The sequence below is a fragment of the Nylanderia fulva genome, unplaced genomic scaffold (assembly GCF_048542155.1).
Source record: "Nylanderia fulva isolate GAGA-0341 unplaced genomic scaffold, ASM4854215v1 Scaffold1191, whole genome shotgun sequence".
Taxonomy (NCBI): domain Eukaryota; kingdom Metazoa; phylum Arthropoda; class Insecta; order Hymenoptera; family Formicidae; genus Nylanderia; species Nylanderia fulva.
In genome coordinates, this window is record NW_028189400.1 from 2,849 (window position 1) to 22,896 (window position 20,048).

At 36.5% G+C, this 20,048-nt stretch overlaps 1 pseudogene; it reads right to left on the reverse strand.

The window, feature by feature from the left end:
• Positions 1–803: 803 nt before the first annotated feature.
• LOC146724737 (uncharacterized) lies at positions 804–1,870 on the reverse strand (annotated as a pseudogene).
• Positions 1,871–20,048: the final 18,178 nt, after the last annotated feature.

The following is a 20,048-nucleotide window of genomic DNA, read 5'->3' on the forward strand; positions in this document are numbered from 1 at the left end:
CTTTTCATTTTTTTAGTCTTATGTGATATCCCATAAACTCATCAGCAACAGCTACTGATGGAGTTATTTTACGTTTAACTTTTCCAGATTTATTGGTTGAAACTGGGGTGTCTGACCAAAAAGCGCATTTTTGAACGGAGATGGAAATATTTTTTTTGAGTAATCAGTGTTTCTTTATAAAAATTTTCAAAGTTGTCATTTTCATCTCGTTGCTCTCTTAGGTTGGAGATCGGTGAATTATCCAATTGTCCGAAAATCTGTACATTATCTGCACAGCTTTTTTGGTGTCGAAACATAACTGAACCATTTGCATTTACGTCTAAGTCGATTACATGTTTGCAGTGAAATTCTCATCAAGTTCAAGGGCGGAAAAATTTATATTTGCCTCAAGTGTTATATTATGATCTTCTTGATTTTCCGAAAGACTCATAGTTTGCAGTGATGAGTCCGGTATGGTTTTTTTAAATTTCTAACCATAAATTAAAAAGACCCTCATCTTTCGGTTGGCCTTTCCATTGAGTCTTTTTACATCTCTTGAACTCTTGTAATCTTTCGACTCCTATCATATTTTCAATGAATGACAGATTTGAGTGAATATCTTCTTCATTTTTTTCTCTTGGCTCTAATTTTTCACTTTCTGTTTTTTCTGAATCATCGGCTATAGTTTTAATAGTTTTAAAAAGGCCCCGCATTACATTGAATGGATATAATCCACAATCTTAAAGCCATTGCGTATTGTTTCTGGTTTAGCTGTCTTTGCAACATTGTTAACTAAACCTGAAAAAATCCTCTCTTTCAGGCGATCACCCGTTTTTATTGTTTCGCCATTCATAAATTATTTTTTTCCACTCGTTCTTAAGGGGGTGTAAACAGAGATACATCCATAGGCTGCAAAAGATGCGTTGCATTTGGTATCAACCCGTTTAAAAATAATGCCCTTTTTCTCTGCAAAATTTTACTTAGATGAAAAGGGAAAATGGGATGAGTGCTCATCAAGGAACATGACAACAGGAAATTTAACGTTATTTTTTTTGCAAAATGGATAAAAATATTTGTTATGTATTCATAAATTGCCTCGCATGTCACCCAAACCGAGTCGGTCCTCCCTATTCCCCAAATTTTTTAGGCATTTTTGCAACAATATTCTTGTAGCATGGTTTGTATGGGAACAGAGTTAATGGTGGTATTAAACATCTCCAGTAGCTGATGCTCCAATAAGAACTGTCAGGCATTCCTTTTCATCATTAGTTGTTCTATTATAAATCTGTTTAGATTTTTTTTTGGGCAAGAATAATTTTATTTTTGGACAAGGAAAAAAAGCGTTTCAATCGCAATTAAAATACGACTCGGGTCAGTTAAAACTTGGTTGAGATCATATTCTTAAACAAAGTTCTTGATTTTTGCCAATTTCGAACTTCTTTTATTTATGTTTGCTCTAGCCGTCGACAAATTTTGAGGGTACTTTTTTGGATATGTTTTTTTGACGATTAAAAAACTTTCATACCATCGGCGCCCTGGAATTCCATCCTTGAAGCAATTGCTTTGTCCATTCCTCTGCCATGTATTTGGAAACACTGTATAAGAGTTGATCTTTGTTACTGGAAACCTTCTTTCCCAGTTCGATTATCCAATTAGTAAAATTTTTTCCCTTTATCTTGTGTCAATATAGTAGGGCTTCCGACTGATCGTTGAGGGTCTTCCAAATTTTTATCTTTAAGCGTAGTTCTGGGAATGCCAAATGCTTTCGAAGCGCTACGTACGGACATCCCTTTACTAATTTGCTGTAAAGCTAGTTTATGTTTTGCTCGTTTTTTAATTCATTTTGTTTTTGGGTTTTTTTTTTCGATTTGGACTTCTTCCGTTCCTCCATCTTCAAACTTCTATAAAATGATACAGTTTAAATAAAAAATAACGTACCTTAAGTTAATTAAATGTATTTTAAATCGTTTATTTTTTCATATAAGTAAAATAAAAAAATGTACGGCAAAATAGTTGAGTTTATTTTAAAACTGAAGAAAATTACTTAACATAAAAATATTATTGAGGGGTCATACACATTATTTGTATTAAAATTTAAAGTTCAATAAATAAATTAAATGGAATTTTTAATACAAATAAATGTGTGATTAATACTTTTGAATAAAATTTCCCTTTTTTATTAAATAATTTTCTGTCTTGTAATTTTTTCGAGTGACGAAATAAAGGGACACATCATTACGTTGGATTAAATTTTCATTTCAATATTATTTCTTTTCCCGTTAATAAGAAGGACAAATAATAATGTGTCCCGGGAGATTCCAAAGAATGTAACGCTGGCTAAATGACGTTTGGTTGCCTTTTTTAGACTTTTAAAAAAATGTATTGACGAAGTTATATCCCCGAGTAAAAACTACAAAATATCTAATTCCGTCATAAATTGACATCTCAAAATTTAAAAATACTTTATAAAAACCAAAATAATTTATGACGAAAATTTAAACTTTTGTATTGTAACTCTATTAGCCTTTTGAAAAAATTTTGAAACAATTAAAATATTTTTTAAAACATTAAAAAATTACAAATTTCTTCGTAGCATTTTCACTTATTTTGTCAGTTTTGATGAAATAAGAGACCGAGACAATTTAAACACATAATTCGTCATCACTTATTTAAATAAATAATTAAAAAGTTGAATAAAAATTTTTTTTATTAAACCAATTTTAAATTTTTGTAAAATTGAACATAAACTAATTTACTTACCTCGAAATTAAATCTTGGACACGTTGCTTAAACTAACTTTGCGTGACGCCACTACTCACAAGAAGTTCGGCAAATGTAAAATTCAAAAACATCTGAAACTTTGTATAAGTTTAGAGTAGATGAAACCTAATCACGAAACAATTTTTTTTTAGCTGCTAATATTCGGTTTTAGGGGTGCAGCATCCCCTTAAATAAAATCGGTTTTTACGTTTTCAAGCGAATATCGCCGAAATAATGAGAAAATATAAAAAAATGTTTTCAGCAAAAGTTTTATGGTTTCAAAAGTCTTTATAATGGCATGATCATATTTTGCAAAAAGTTTAATTTTTCAAAATACCCCCACCACGTATCTTTTTTTCATATTTAAATTTTTCTTGCAACTAAAATTAAAGTTTATTTCACCCCAAAATTTCAACCATATAAATAAAGTTGCGATCCGTAAACGTGTTTTTGAGAAATAAATGAAAACATCCTTAAGGGTATGCGTCAATTTTATCGGCCCGCTAATTTTGGCTATAAACTTCTCTTTCTCCCCCTTCTTCGTAATTTTTCGCAATACAAGATAACGATGAAACAGATGTTCGTAATAATCTAATCACGTAACTGATTTTTGTATATTAACATTTTATAAATAATATAGTAGGTTTTACAAAAAAAAGATATATTTATTCTATATAATTGTTACAATAATGGTATTGTTCAAAGAAGTGTTCAAAACAGAAGTATTTTTTGCAACCATGCAAACGTATAAAAGCCATTTTATCACAATGCTACATTCGGTATATGTTTTTCTTCTTTAAAATACAGTAATTGATTGGATTTTCAAACTTTTCAGGCCGTGTTGATAAATAGCCACTTTTATACCAACATATTCAAATAAATTTCGAAATCTTGGAGAAGAAAGTTGATTTTTTGTGCCCAAAAACTTTTTAAATTTTTTAATTTTTATTTTCGTAAATGTAAAATTTATTCCCTAAATTTTTTAAAAAAACATTTAGAGAAGCTTTGAAAAAAAATTTTTCCCCAAAAATTTAAAACCAAAAAAAAACTAAAGGGGGTTTTTAAAAACTTGTCCAAAAAGGAAAAAAACAAGTAAATTTTTAAACCCAAAACCAAAAAAAACAACTGCTTTTTTCCCCCTTTTTAAAGTTTGGGAAATTAAAAAAAATTTAAAAAGCAATTTTCCCCGTTTAAAGGTGTTTTCATTTTAAAATTTTTCCAAAAAAAAAAAAAGTTTTTTCGGATCGCAAACCCTTTTTTTATATTGGTTGAATTTTGGGGTGAAATAAAAATTTAAAATTTTTAATTTTGTTTCAAGAAAAATTTAAATTTTAAAAAAAAAGAAAAGTGGGGGGGGTTTTTTTGAAAAATTAAAATTTTTTTTAAAAAATTTGAAACCCCGCCAAATTTTAAAAAAAGCTTTTGAAAACCCAAAAAAACTTTTGCTGGAAACATTTTTTTTATTTCTCATTTTTGGGGGAATTCGCTTTAAAACGGGAAACCCGATTTTATTTAAGGGGGTGCTGCAAACCCCCAAAACCCAAAAATAGCAAACAAAAAAAAAATTTTCTGATTAGGTTTATTTACTCTAAAAAAAATTTTTCAAAAATTTCAGTTTTTTTTTAAAATTTTTCACTTCCCCCAACTTCCCTTTTTCCCTAGGGGGCCGCGGCAAAAGCCGCGTTAGGGGAAAAAAAATTTTTATTTTCTTCTTTAAATTTTAAAGTCTTTTCCCGGTTTTTTTAAAATTTTTGTTTTGGGGACGAAAAAGGGGTTCAAAATCGTTTTAAATGGGAAATATAGTCGACATGTGGGGGGAAAAAATTTCCCTTTTAAATTTTTTAATTTTAAAAAAGTCCTGACGAAAATTAAAATTTCCGCTGAAAAAAAAAAAATTTTTTTGTTTTTTTTTTTTTTTTTAATTTTTTTTAATTTTAATTTTATTTCATTAAAATTTTTTTAAAAAATTGTTTTTTTAAAAATTTTTTTGGGGGATATAACGACAAAAACCCAAAAATAATTATACAAAAAAGTTTAAAAACGCTTTTGCGCGAAAACAAAAAATTTTGGAATATACGTGGGGAAAAAAAAAAAAATACCCCGAGATAAGGAAAAAACAAAAAGGAAAAAATGTGTGTTTAAAAACGGCTGGAAAATTTGTTGCTGGAACGAGCGCGGAATTTTTTTTGGGTTTAGCAAAAAAAAGGGGGAGGTGTAGGAAAAGAAAGGCTTTTGGGGTTTTTTGGGGATTTTTCCCCCCCTTTTTTTTTTTGTCACTTTTTTGGTTTTTTGACTAGGGGGGCCGGTTTTTCCCGCAAACCTTTTCTTTTTGCTCGGTTTTTTCTCTCCAAGGGGTCGGAATTTAAAACCCCCGTTTGCGGGCCCCCCGATATTTCAATTGTGCGGGGAAAACGGTTTGGGCGCGGCCCCCTTTTATGAATTTAGAGGAAGAGTTTTCAATATTTGGTTTTTTACAGGTTTGGGCCCGGGGTTGTTTTTTTTGGGGGTTAGACGGCAAAAAAAGGGGGGGAACCTTATTTTCGGGAAAAAAAGGGGGGCAAAACGGGGGGGGAAAAAAGCTGGTTTTTCCCGGGGAAAAATAAGGGGGAATTTTAAAGACAATAAGGGCGGGGGGGGGGTTTTGGATGTTTTTTTCCCCGATTTAGCTTTTGTGCTCGCGCGCGCCCAAAAAAAAAAACGAAAGTTTTAAAACAAGCAATAGTCGCAGGACGATTCCGAAAAAAAAAAGACAAGAAACGGTTTTTTTTTAAACCAAAAACAATAAAAAAAAGAAATTTTGAAAAAGATTTTTGGGAAGGTTTTTCCCAAAACCCTTAAAAAAAAAAATAACGTTAAAAAGACTCGGGTGCCCAGCGCGAGCGTTTGGGGGCGTTTTTAAAATGATTAAAAGAAAAAAAATTTTAAAACCCGTGGATTTTTTTTACTCGGTGAAAAAATTTCAAAAAATTTTTATTTTATAACTATAAATTTGGGGTCCCCTTTCATTTCAACCACACACAAAACCCCCACCCCTAACTTTTTAAGGTTGGGGGAAACCCCAAAGCGATTTTGGCGGAAAATAATTAAAGGGAGATTTGTGTTTCAAGGGGGGGTGGCCCCGGGGAGGGAAAAAACCGAAAGCCCCCGCGGGTGGGGCCGGGGAAACAAGGGGTGGTTGAGGGGCCGGATTCCACGGGGGTGGCCCCTTGAATTTGCTCGGGGTCCCCCGGGGGAAAAAATTTTTGGGAGCCCCAGGGTATTTTTTGTCGGCCCCCTTTTTAGGGGGGGAAAGGCCCTGGGGAACCCTGGGGGGAGGGGCCCGGGAAATTCCAAAAGGGTCGGGGGGTTTTTTTTTTTTTTTGAAAATTGGGGTTTAGCATGTCGACCGGGGTTTCCCAAGGGCCCCCAGAGTTTCGGCGAACCCCGCCGGGAAATTTGGGCTTTTCGGCTTGACAAACCAAACGGGCGCCTAAAAAAGATGGGAAGGGGCCGGCCTTTTTTGTTAAAAAAATTTCCCCCCCCCCGGGTCCCCTTGGGGACGAAAAAAAAAAATTTTAAAAAAAAAAAAAAACGGGGCTAATTAAAAGGGTAGTTTTTTCGGAGAAAAATTTAAAAATCGGGAAAGGGTCCCCGAGGGGGAGAAGAAACGGAAATCCCCGGAAAAACCGTCGCGTTTTTGCAGGGCCCTTTCCGGGGAAAAGGGCCCCATTTTTGGTTTTTTTCGGACGATTTGGGGAGTTTTAGCTTTCCGGCTTTTTTCCCCCGCCCGGGGGGTTTTTTTTTCCCCAAACGGAGGAACGCCAGAAAAAGTTTTGGGGGATTTCCCGGACGCGTAGGGCGGGCGGGGCCCCGGGGGCCCCTTTTTCCCCGTGGGGGAGGGGGGACAGGGTTTCGGGGGGCCCCCTTTTTCCCCCGGGTTTAGAACCGAGTGATTTTCCGGGGGCTTGAAAAAAAGAGATTTAAGGTGGGGGTGGCGCAGATTTCGGCTGACGATGCCCGCAAAGGGGTTTGGGAGCAAAAAAGGGACGGGGATTCGGGAAAAATCCCATTTTAGGGGCGGGGAGTGGGGCTTTTCCGAGGGGAAAAACGCATAATTTAAACCGGGCGGGCATTTCCCCGTTCCCCGGTTTTTTCCCCCTTTTGCCCCGATTTGGGGAAAGGGTTTGCGGTTTTTCCCCGGGGGGCCGGGGGGGTTTGGGTTTTAAAATTTGGGAATTTTGGGGCGGACGTAGACCCCCGCGAGCTTTTCCCGTCAATTTTCAGCAGGGAAACCGGGGGGCCCGGTTTTCTAGTGGGGGGCGGGGCTTAGGCCCTGGTACGGGGACGGGGCCCATTTTGGGGACCCCCGAGGACAAAAAAAGGGGACGTTTTTGATTTACACGGGGGCAGATTTCTGCCCTGTATCTGGAAGATGGTTCGAGGGCCCACGACAGAGAAAAACCCAAAACCAAAAAGGGGCCCTTTCAGCCCGGGGGAAGGCACAACCCGATTTTTTTCCCTACGGGACAGAAAACAGTTTTCAGTTTTTTAAATTTTGGGTTGCGGCGAGCGGGGGGTTTTTGTGGCGGGGTTGTAAAAACGGGGGGGGACAAAATTGAAAAACCGATTAAAACGGCGCCGATTTTTTTTGGCATTTTGGGTGCTGTGGGTTATGCGTCTGGTGGGGTTAAATGGGCAAGCTTTAAATTTTCGGGGGGAAGTTTAATTCCCCCGGTTTTTGATTTTCACCCAGTGTAAAGGGGCCCTTCCCCCGGGGGGGAGGGGCGCAGTAATTTCCGATTGGGTTGGGGAAAAAAGGTTTCCGGGGGCATTTGCGAGGGGGGGACGGGGTCCCGGGAAAATCACGGGTTCATGCCCGCGGGGGAATTTTAGAAAAAGACACGGGGCCCCCCCGGCGCATTTCAAGGGGCGGGAGGGCCCCGTTTCCCGGGTCGGGGGGGCGGCGGCAAAAAAAGAATTCCGCAAGGGTAATGAAAAGGGGCCCGGGGTCGCGCGAACCCTTGAAAAAAAGTGTTGGTTTTGGCTCCCCTGCAATGGTGGGCCCAAAGGGGAAAAGGGGAAAGAATGGGGGATCTTTTGGGGGGGGGGATAAAAGGGGGGGCAAACGCACGGAAAAAAAAGGGGTCCCGGATCCGGGTTTTTTTTTTTCCCGGGGGGGGAAAACATTCCCCCCGGGTTTTGCGCAGGCCCCCTTTCCGGGAGGAGAATTTCAAAGACGTGGTTTGGGGTTTGGAAACCAAACAAATTTTCGGTGGGGGGGGACGTTTCCCAAAGGCGGCGATCACCCCGCCCTTTTGGGAAAGAAAGGGAATTTTTGTTAAAGTCGTTTTTGGAAATTCCGGGAAAAAGCACCCGGGCTTCCCCGCCTTTTTTAAACGGGTTTTTGCGGGGATTTTGAGTTTTTCTAAGGCCCAACGATTTACTCCTCGGGCGCGTCATCTCGGGAAAAAGAAAAAATTGCGAAAAAATTTGGGAGGGGTTTTTTTGAGCGGCCCTTTCGGAGGTAGGGGGGGCATTTAAAAAAAACCCCCCCGGGAAAATTTTATTTTGGGCCCGAGTAAAGTGGGGGAAATTTCCCCCGGATACAAAAATTTTTTCCCGGGAAGGGAATTTGGGCCCCGCCCGGGGGGGGGGGGGGGGGCCCGGGGGGGGGGAAAAAAGGGCCAAAAAAAAATTTTTTTCGGGCGGGGGGGTTTTTTTTTCAAAACCCCCGAGGGGGCGGCGGAAGGAAATTGGGGGGATTTTCTTTTTGGGGTGGGGGAACTTTTTCAAGAGAAATTTTCCCAAAAGGGGCCCCCAAAAAGTAACCCCAAAAGAACGACCCCTGTAAAGGGAAATAAAAAAAAAAAGCGGGCGATATCGTGGACGGGGGCAGGTTAGGGCATTCGAGGCACGAAAAAAAAAATTTAAACCCCAAGCTTCAAATTTTGGGAAAACCCCAGGGGGTTAAAACCCCGGGGGTCGCCCTTTTTTACTGACGGGTCCCAACAAAGCAAAACGGCCCCAATGTTTCAATAAGAAGGGGGGTGGGGGCTGGGAAAAACCCTTGGCTTTTTTTCAAAAAGAATAAACCCAGTTTGAATCAAAAAAAAAGGGGGTTCAATCGAGTGGTTTGGGAATTTCCCCCCGGGGGTCAAGAAAAATTTTGGGACAGGTGAAAGCAGGCCCCGTTCCGCTATATAACCCATCCAAAAAATGATAGGTTTTTCGGGTTTGCCAGGGAAACCCCAGGGAAAAAGCCGCCGGTAGTTCCGGGGTTTTTTGGGGTTTTTTTGGGGGAATTTTAATTTCCCAATTTGGGGACCCGGGGGGGGGGGGAAAACGTCGTGGCGGGCGCGCTATCGAGGATCGAGGAGCTCAGTTCCCCTTGGATTACGCCCGCGTTGGCGGAATCGCAGGAAGAAGGAGAGGAAGTTGAGAAATGCCTGCGGGGGGAGTCCGAGCTGAAAACTCAGCAGGTTAAAGATTACCGGAAGCGGAATAGGAATTTATTGCGACACGGCAACGACCAAAACCACGATCGTTCCTGACAAGGCCTTTTCGTCGGGCGCCATTTTGAATGGTGCATAATTTGACGCACCAGGAAATAAAGGCGACGGGCAAGCTCGTGGCACAGCGCTACGTGTGGCGTCTATGAACGCCGACTGGCCGTGACTGGGCTCAAGCATGTGTGCCCTGCCAACGGTCAAAAGTGTCGTTTACACGGTCGGCACCGCTCGGAATAATTGCTGCTCCATCCAGCAGATTCAAACATATCCACCCTGGACATCCCTTTTAAGCCATTCTCGGAGGGCAAACGGTATTGTCTGACGTGGGTGGGATCGTTTTAACCACAATGGCCGGCCGTTATGAGACTGGAGGCAGAAACGGTCGCGAGAGCTTTTACGAGGGGGATCTGTTCATTTGGGGCGTCTCTTCGGGTTACGATGGACCAGGGGCGCCAGTTCAAATCCAGGCTTTTCCGGCGGTTGAGCGAGCTCACGGGACCGCAAACCTACAAACGACAGCATATCATCCGCAGGCGAACGGAATGATCGAACAATTCACCGACAGCTCAAAGCGGCGATAAATGCCAGCAGAACGACCGCTGGACCGAGGTGCTGCCGACGGTGTTGATCGGGATCCGAGCAGCCTGGAACGATGACATGCGGACGACTGCGACCGAGATGGTATATGGCAAAACATTGAGGATCCCGGGGCAGTTCCTGAATCAGCGACCGATGGAGGACGAGGATGACGCCGCCGACTTTGTCGGAAAGCTGCGAGAGCATTTTGAAAAAATGCGACCCGAGGATGGGATCGGCACGGAGAACGACGAACCATTCGTCTACAAAGACTTGGCGACTGGCCGAGTAGGTATTCGTGCGACACAACGGGCCGAGGACGATGTTGCAGGCGCCGTATGAGGGACCATATGCGGTCGTACAGCCGCAGTGAGAAAATCTTTGTTGTGAGCATGCACGGCAAGAGAAAACGGTCTCGATAGATCAGTTAAAACCTGCTTATATTTTACAGCACGAAGCAGAGAACAGCAGCTCGGCAGAGTCGGCGACACAGAACCGAGAGAGTGCGGTCGACGGATGGGGAACACGCAGGACACGGAGATGCCGCGTCGAAAAACAGGACGACGACGAGAGCGGGAAGAAAAGTCCGTTTCCGGGTCGTTCCAGGCGGGCTTGTGACACCGGAGAGCCAGGACGTGGATCGCGAGGCCCCGAGTAATCGCCGCGAAAGCAAAGAAATAGAATTATACGATTTTTCGCGATTTTTGATGTTTTTTGTTTTCTATTAACCTGTAATAACGTTTAATTGCGAGTGACATGCGAATATATAACGCACGACGAAAGTACGAAACGGGTTATACATATAAAAAAAAATTGTTGCGATTATAGCATGATAAAATGCACGCCGTATTGTGCTATCAGCATATAGCACTGGCGGGGTAGTACTGTAGCAATTATATCGACACACAGAAATAATTATACGAAACGTGAAAAACGCTCGCGCGATTTCAGACATACGGACATATACGCGGAGAAACAAAATACACGAGACAGACAGACAAAAGACAAGAACGGTTTTAAACAAAGACAATAAAAATAAAGATTTAGAAAGATCGGGAAGGTCGCAATAATGTTAAAAAAAAATAACGTTAGAGAGACTCGACTCGCCGAGCGCGAGCGTGTGCGGACTCGTGCGAACTGATAACGAAAAGATTGTAGCCCGTGGATTTTGTACTCGGTGAACCTTACAAATATATTATTTATTACTATATTAGGCTTTATTTTACACTACACACACCCACACACTAATTTAAATTTAATTCATTAACACTATTTCTTTATTTACTATGATCATAATTATTTGATTTTTTATAGAAATTAATAATTTTATATGTATTATATATATGTATAGAAATAAATTTAAAAAAAAATATTTTTTTATTTTATATAATTCAAGTCTTAGTCTCTCTTTTTCTTATTTTTCCATAATTATAATAATTTTTTTTAATAAATAATCAAAATATTTTAATCTTAATTTTTACTTATTGTTAGCAATAATTAAAGCTTGGAATTTCTCCTTCTATTTATGAATAATTTATTTATATCTTTTATACCTTGAAATATTTTTTTATTTTTTTAACAATTCAAAAATTATCCCATTCGCAATATGCGAAAGAAAATATTTCTCGAATTAAATTAATTATGAATTTTTTATTAATTTTATCTACATATATTCATGTTTTAAAATAATTAAATCTTAAATTTTAAAATTCTTTATGTATTAGCCATAATCAACAGCTGATACGTATATTAATTTCTTTAAAAAATTTGATTAGCTTTAATTATTTATAGAATATGTTATTAATATTTAACTACTTTAATTACTTTAAATTTTCATTAACTTTGTGGTGATGGATAACTCACGAAATATTTACGGCGCCTGGCGCGTGGCCCTGCGCGTAGTCAGCGCAGCGCCGCTGCGCGGCGCACGCCGAGTTAACTCACCCGTGAGTGAGATACACGCGGTCGCTATATACACCGCGCGCGCTTGGTACCAAGAATGTCCGCTAGGCTGCACGCCGAGATATTTTTTTCCCTAGGCGAAAAGCCACCCACGGGTAAGTAATATAAGTACGGCCCCTGCGAAGACAGTATCGAGAAAGTTTTTTGCGCATTTACGCTGAAGAGATCTCCGGCGCATCGGACGCTTACTTCCCCCACAAGATCGGATAACCAACAACGACGGCGGAAAAGGAGAACGTTTCTCCTTCTGGAGGAGAAGAGATTAGGTTTGTTCTTCTTGCTTACACGTAAAGTGTATGTGTACATTTTTATCCGTCCATTTTTTGGGGGAGTTGGGGGTAACGTCGTGAAAATTTTCAGTGTAAAGTGTAGGTTTTTCAACGAAAACGCCGAAGTGTAAAAATCAAGTGTTTATAAATACGACAGCTATTTGTGCATGGTGTTCATTTTTAAAAGGTTTTAATGAAAAGTGGAATTTTATTTTTTAAAAATTTATTTTTGGTTATATTGTTCCCAATTTATCACAAAATGATGAATGAAATAAATGTAGAAATTCTTAATCACATTTTGGAGTCGGAGTCTGAATCTGATTTGCATCTGATGAGAAAATTTTTGACGAGATTGTTCCTAAAATCACTTGTTTTATTTGCTGCAAATAATGGAAAGATAGTTAAAAAATTTTTACTTACTACATGTGAGTACATTTAACCACTGTTTAAAGTAATTAACCTATGTAATCTAACCTCAAAACATTGTTTTTTAGATGAAGACATTGGACAATTATTAGAGCCAGTTTTGGGATTTGTTCAAAGAGTACATCACGTAAAATTCTAATTATATTGAAAATGTTGTACTTTTATACACTGAGAGTGATTTTATAATGCACTTTCGCTTATCACGAGAAGTGACCAATGAATTGATAAATCGTTTTGCAGCATCTCAAATTTTTTTTTTGCACAATAGGGCAAAATTTGCAAAATGTTTTTTACAGTTATTTAAACCCCCTCCCGATAAAAATAAACCCTGATCCTGATGCGGGAAAAGGCACTGTTTTAATATGGTTGGAGTTTAATGCAAAAACCGCAGGAAAATCAACGGGGAAGGGGGAACTTAGAGAAAAAATATGTAGAAAACCCCGCAAGGCAAAAATAAAGTCTAAATTATTGTACATTCTTTTTTAAAAAAAAATTTATGAAAATTTCTTTTAAAGGCCTTATTTTATATATTTGTAAATTTAAAAAAAAATTTTTTAAAAAAAATTTTTTTTAAATAAAAAATTTTAAAAATTTTTATAATTAAATTTTTTAAATAAAATTCTTTTAAAAAAAAATTTTTTTTTCCCTTTAAAATTTAACCCAATAAACAATAAACAAAAAATTCACAAATAAAATTTTCCCCAAACTGTTTTCAAAAATGTACAAGAAAATGGGGAAAACCCGCTAAGTAACGAAAGGGGAAAAAAAAAGGGATTAACGTGGATTTTTCAATAAAAGTGGAAAAAATGGAAAAAAAAATTTAAATAATGTGGCTAAAATTTATAAAAAAGGAAGAGTCGCCCCGTCACACGGGTTTAAATTTTTTTTAAAAATGAATTTAAAAATTCTTTAAAAAAAATTTTTTTTTTCTTCCAATAAGTCGTTTCTTTTTTTTGGGCTTTGTTGAAAAGGGTTTCCCTTTTTGTGGTTTTCTATTGCGGTAAAAAGTTTCTTGTCTATCTTTTTTTGATTTATAGGTTTCCAGGATTTGTGAAACATTTTTTCTTGATTTTTATTTTCGTTTTTCGAGGTTTTCCTGTTTTTCTTGCATCTCTTTTGGGGACTGTTTCAAAGCCCTTTTTCCCTTGGGTTTTAGTGGGGGATTCTTTTTTGAACAGCCACCCAGGTTTGGCCCTTTTTAGGTCCCGGGTTAAATACTTCACTTTTTTCAGCCACAGGCAATATTTTCAAATTTCCCCTTTTCTTTCTACGTTTGATTTTTGGTTTGGGAATACATTTTTGCGATACTGGCATTAAAAAAATTTTGGGGGACTAAAATTTAAAAAAAAATTAATTTTCCAAAAAAAATTAAATGATAAATATGAAAATTTTTGAAAAAAATTTTTTAAAATAAAACAATAATAAATAAAATTTAAAACACCCAAATTTATTTGAGGGTTTAGGGATTTACGAAACAAACCTGTTTTTCAAAAGTCCTGGGATCGATTACTATTCGGACCCTTTCCCTTTTTTTCCGGAACCCCCCACGGGAAAATGGAACCCATTTTGTGGTCTTTCCCAAAATTTTTTGTCATTCCCGGGAAAAAACTGTAAGGTTTAAAAATTTAAAACATAATTTATTAGATTTATTATTATTTCAATTTTTTTGTTTTTAACGTAAAGTTTGGGAACTACAGGGAAACCGCCCTTCCTTTCTTATTATTATTGGAAAAACTTTTTTATAAAGGGCCCTTTTTAAAGTCTTCCCCTTTATTTTCCCGGAAAAGGAGTAAAGGCGTTCCCCCATTTCTCATCCCCGGTTTTTTTATAACGCTTCCACAATTTTTTAAAATTTTTAATTCCCTTTTAGAAAACCCAAATAAACCCTTTTTTTTCTTGTGATGATAAAAAAAATTTGGGGATTCGCATTATTCCCTGGGAAAAAATTTCAAAAATTTTGTTGAATCCCTTTTGGCCCCCTATTTCCCTTTATTTTGGAAAAAAGTTAGTTTTGGGGTGTCTATTTTTCTGTGTGTAGATGTTTTAAAACATTAAAAATTTTTCGTTATCCCCCCGTACGTAAGGGGGGACAATTTAAATCTATTTTGAAATGTGTATTTTAAAATTTAAAACCACCCTCCCCAAAAATTTAAAAAATACCCGTAAAAAAAAATTAAAAATGTATACTACAATTAACAAAACCCCCTTAAAATTTAAAAAAAACAATTAAAAATTATACTACTGTCCCGGGTTTGGGAAAAGTTATGTAAATTTTTTCAAACAAAAAATTTTTTATTTTATCCCGGGATTTTTTGAAATACTTTGCCGTTTTTTGGCACTTTACGACTTCCCTTTCCCCTTTTAAAAATAAAAATTTGGGGGCAATCGTTTGGGGGGCTTTAACCTTTTAGTGTAACTTTTTCCCCTTTCGTCACCACCCCCTAGGCCTTGGGGTAAAAACCCGTGTAAAAATTTGTCATAAAAATGGGGATCCCCTTTTCAAAACGAACAGCGTGTAATCCCGTGTATTCCAAATATTAAAAATTTATTTGTAGAAAATTTTCATTCAGTTTAGTTTAGTTTATCGTAATAGGAGGCCGGCGTCCCAGGGGAGCGGATTACGCGGAAGCGGAACCAGCGGATCGCCAATCAGGAATCGTTCCGATGGAGCTCATCAATAAGTTCTATCGGAACGATTCCGGTTGTTTGGCGATCCGCTGGTTCCGCTTCCGCATAATCCGCTCCATGGGACGCCTACCTGAGTGTGACAGAACGGAAAATAAAGGATGAAAAGAGAGAGAAGTTTAAATGGCGATACTGGGCAACTTAAATATTTCGCACATGCGCACTCCGTTTGGTCCTCACTGACCCTCAAAAGTGCCGACAGAAAGTGCGCTACTATATACTGTGGCCTGGCGCCAAACGCCCACGCAAGGAGGCCGCCTCTGACAACAAGCGTCGTCGGCTTTTGCCAGCGAGACCAAAAGCCTCAGGAGGGGTACCACAAGAAAAAGTCCTTCAACCTCCGGTTCCTGATACAACAATATCAGAACCGGAGTTGGAGCTTCACCATCAGCCGATTTAGCTTCTCGTCAGACGACGGAAGTCCCAGGCGACCCAGGCCCCTGAGGTGTTTTTAAATTTTAAAAAGGGGACAGAGGCGACGACCAGGTCCGTTTAGATCCAGACGGAGAAGTGGCTTACTGCATGGACACAGGAGTTGACCACCCAGACGGAGGAGACGGCCATAAACAGATCCAGGACCAGAGCACGCAGACGCGTAAACGCGGGGTCGTCGGAAAAACGTGCCCTTAGATTATTTACAGAAAAAAATTACGCGCTCCACTTGTACAGAAAATAAAATTTTTTAATATGTAATCTAAACGTGTGAATCATTAGCGGACCTGCGACAAACTTAATCCTTACTCTCCCCCGAAAGCGAATTAGTAAGTATCCACAAATTTTTATATTAATTTTTTTAAATTTAATCAAAAATTTAAAATTGGACGCTAGTGATGAAAATAAATTTGTAACGGTTAAAATAATTTTGACGTAAATAGCAATTTTATTCAATAAATTCACGGCGTTTTGACTATTTAATTGTGATCCTTATCAAGTGAGAATTCTATAACACAATATTTACAATAGTTTTTTAAAAATGTTGGACATACAAAAACATATTTAAATATTAAATTTTAACAACAAACATACCCATCAAATTAAAATGCTATTAACATAACTTTAAAAATGATCTTATTTAAAATTAATAGTTAAAAAGAAGAACACTTTCATCTCCATGATGTTTCGTCAACGACTGGTTTGAAACGCACCACTAAACAATCTTTAAATTTTTTTGTGTAAATATTTTTCAAATTCTCAGTGTCTTTCTGTTTGATTAACAGTATTATTATGCTTCTTTAAGAAGACATTTCAGCAAACTCTCTCTTTCTTTCATGTTTTTCATTGTGCAAAATGGTCGGTGATTTCCAAATAAAATCATGTCCAAATTCAGATCTGTGTTATTTAAACCAAATGATTTGACTCATGTAATTAATATGCTAGTATGTTCCTTTACTTAGTGCACTCTAGCATAAATGTCTGTGCATAATGTGTTAAATAATCAAGTTAGATTGTTAAATTGGGATTTAAAAATTTGAACACGAACCCAAATTTCATTTAGTGTAAGATTGCTAATATAGAGAAAAAACTGTTTGATTCTTGCCTTATGAGGTGGTAAATCAGTTTTTTTGTTAAAAAAAACAACGATTAAATAATTTTAAATATAAAATAAAAAGTAGGATAATTGTAAACAAAGAAGGGCTTAAGAGCTATTAAACATAACAAGTTGTCAGTTGAATTAAAAAATTAAAAAAAACTTCATTTGAACGTAGCAAGAAATAAATAAGAAGTGATCATTTATTCGCATTTTAACGAAATAATATATACATAAGAAATACACATTAGAGCGAACGTTTCGGCTGACATTTCGAGCCTTCCTCAGCGCAATAACAATATTATATAATTGAAATGTAATATTGAACATTAAAGACGGCAATTAACGATGTCAAGATAATAAAAAGTCAGTTTTTTGTCTCATTACATATGTTTCTAAATAAGTCATCGCGTGTGACAAGTGCAAATTTTTTGATACATACTGAGATCGAGCAACAGTGCCATGTAATCAATGTGTATAGGCCTCCTGATTTATTGGTCAAGGAGATATCTTGATTGAATCGTCATATTGAAATGTTGTTAGACATTAAATGGAGATCTAAATAAATAATATTCAATTATTCACTATACTTTTGAAAAATAACATGCACTGTACACTCACTCAAACAAAATTGGCGATTATTTTATAGAAGTTATAAGTATCAGACGCGAGATCTCATGGACACAGTTTTTTCAAAAACAAAAGTTTACTAAAGACAGAACGTCTTTACCGTCTCAACTCCCAATCCCAAATGAGGCAGTGACTCGGTGTTCACCTTTATTATACATATCAAGGTCTGTTTACAAACCCTGGTAATTTTGGTAAAGAATCTATAATATTATTGTATATATCAGGCAAAAATTCGTGTCGTTTTTGTAGATCAACTATAAAAAGCAAACTATGATTGAATCTACAAAACGACACTGAATTTTTGCCTGATATATACAATAATATTATAGATTCTTTACCAAAATTACCAGGGTTTGTAAACAGACCTTGATATGTATAATAAAGGTGAAACACCGAGTCACTGCCTCATGTTGGGATTGGGAGTTGAGACGGTAAAGACGTTCTGTCTTAGTAAACTTTTGTTTTTGAAAAAACTGTTGTCTATGAGATCTCGCGTCTGATACTTGTAACTTCTATAAAATAATCGCCAATTTTGTTTGAGTGAGTGTACAGTGCATGTTTTTTTCAAAAGTATAGTGAATAATTGAATATTATTATTTAGATCTCCATTTAATGTCTAACAACATTTCAATATGACGATTCAATCAAGATATCTCCCTTAACCAATAAATCAGGAGGCCTATACACAGTGATTACATGGCACTGTCGCTCGATCTCAGTATGTATCAAAAAATTTGCACCTTGTCACACGCGATGACTTATTTAGAAACATATGTAATGAGACAAAAACTGACTTTTTATTATCTTGACATCGTTTATTGCCGTCTTTAATGTTCAATATTACATTTCAATTTATATAATATTTGTATTGCGCTGAGGAAGGCTCGAAATGTCAGCCGAAACGTTCGCTCTAATGTGTATTTCTTATGTATATATATTTCGTTAAAAATGCGAATAAATGATCACTTCTTATTTATTTCTTGCTACGTTCAAATGAAGTTTTTTATATTTTTAATATCAACTGACAACTTGTTATGTTTAATAGCTTCTTATAGCCCTTCTTTGTGTTACAATTATTATTTAACAGAGCTAAATTCACTAATTTTATTTAAAAGTAGGATGATAAAAAAAGTTTAATAGGATGAAACAAAAACAATTTATTTTCAAATCCGTTGGCAACTGTTGACAATTCTAATATGGTTAATAAATATTAGCTCTAAAGTGTACCGGATACTGTATCTAAACTCTTAAGTTTAGGCGACACGTTTGGCATTGCCGATTCAATGCTCAGATAATGACCGACTAAATTATACCGTTAAAGTTATAAGAATTTCGAATCAAATTGTCGTTATATCCTGAGGATGCTTTGAAAACAACTAGAATATCTATTGCCAATTCACTACAAAGATTTTTTTCCAAAAGTAAACATATTAACTATTGTGACAAATTTATTCAGAATGCTTTTAATATTCTAACAAATATTTACAGAATAATAAAGATTGATTTTTACCAAGGCTGATAAGGACAAATTACAGTAGTTATGGACAAAAATAACTAGTGACTAACATGGAAATATTGTTAAATGATTCGATGGCATACAAAAAATTAAATAAAAATCCGATTAAACGTCTGACGAATAAACTTCACACGTTAGTAAAGTCGTGGCATAATAATGAGATCATTGATGATCAAACATATAAATTTTTGAATTGCACGAATGGTAATCTATCACAGTGTTATGGACTCCCAAAGGTCCATAAAAAACGGTTACCATTGAGAATCATTGTGTCATCGTTGGATAGTCCTTTTAAATATCGCCAGTTACATTCATAATATATTAGTTAAATCTGTTAAGAAACCGAATTCAAAATTAAAGATGGACGTTTGTGAATATTATTTAAGAACACACAAGGGTCATGATGATGACGTAATGATTGTCTCTGGATGTTTGTTCATATTTACGAATATTTCAAAAGATTTAGTTTTTTTCTGCAATTGAGAATCGTTGGAGTGATATAAGATTAATAACCAAATTAATTTACAACAGTTTCTATACCCTGTTGATGTAATACTTACTTCAACGAGTTTTCAATTTAATGAGCAGTACTATGAAACAGATTTATGATAGCCCCATGGGATCCCCTCTATCACTGATATTAGCTGACTACAAGGGGACACTACACTCAGTACATCGAGAATCGGGATGCCAATTTTTTGGTGATTTAGAGGTCAAAAAAAGGTATACGTGTTTCGGCGTTTTGTCGAATGCTCCATAGTTTTCGAGTAAAAAATTTTTTAAAAATCGTAAAGTGCAGGCAGCGATTAAGAGCTAACTCGTAGGTCGCAAGTTCGAGTCCGTGTCTCGTTACTTTTTTTTGTTTTATTTGCTAGCTTTGAAAAAGTGTCGGTTGTTTAAATATATTTATTTATTTATTTAATTAAATTATTACGTTAAAAATATTTTTCAAATATTTGTCTTATATCTTATTTTTATTTAAATTATATTTGTCATTTATTATATATTATATATATGTATATGTATATATTATTTAAATTTTATTTATATTTTGCAATTTTATTATTTTCAATACTATCTGCGTTTGCTCAATTTGTTTGTTTTATTTATTTCAAACACATATTCGGTAAATATTTTCAAAAGAATTGTTAGTTTAATTAATTGTATACAGTACAAATACATTGGGAAAGAGAAATAAGAAGAGATAAGAATTTGTTTACAAATTTTAT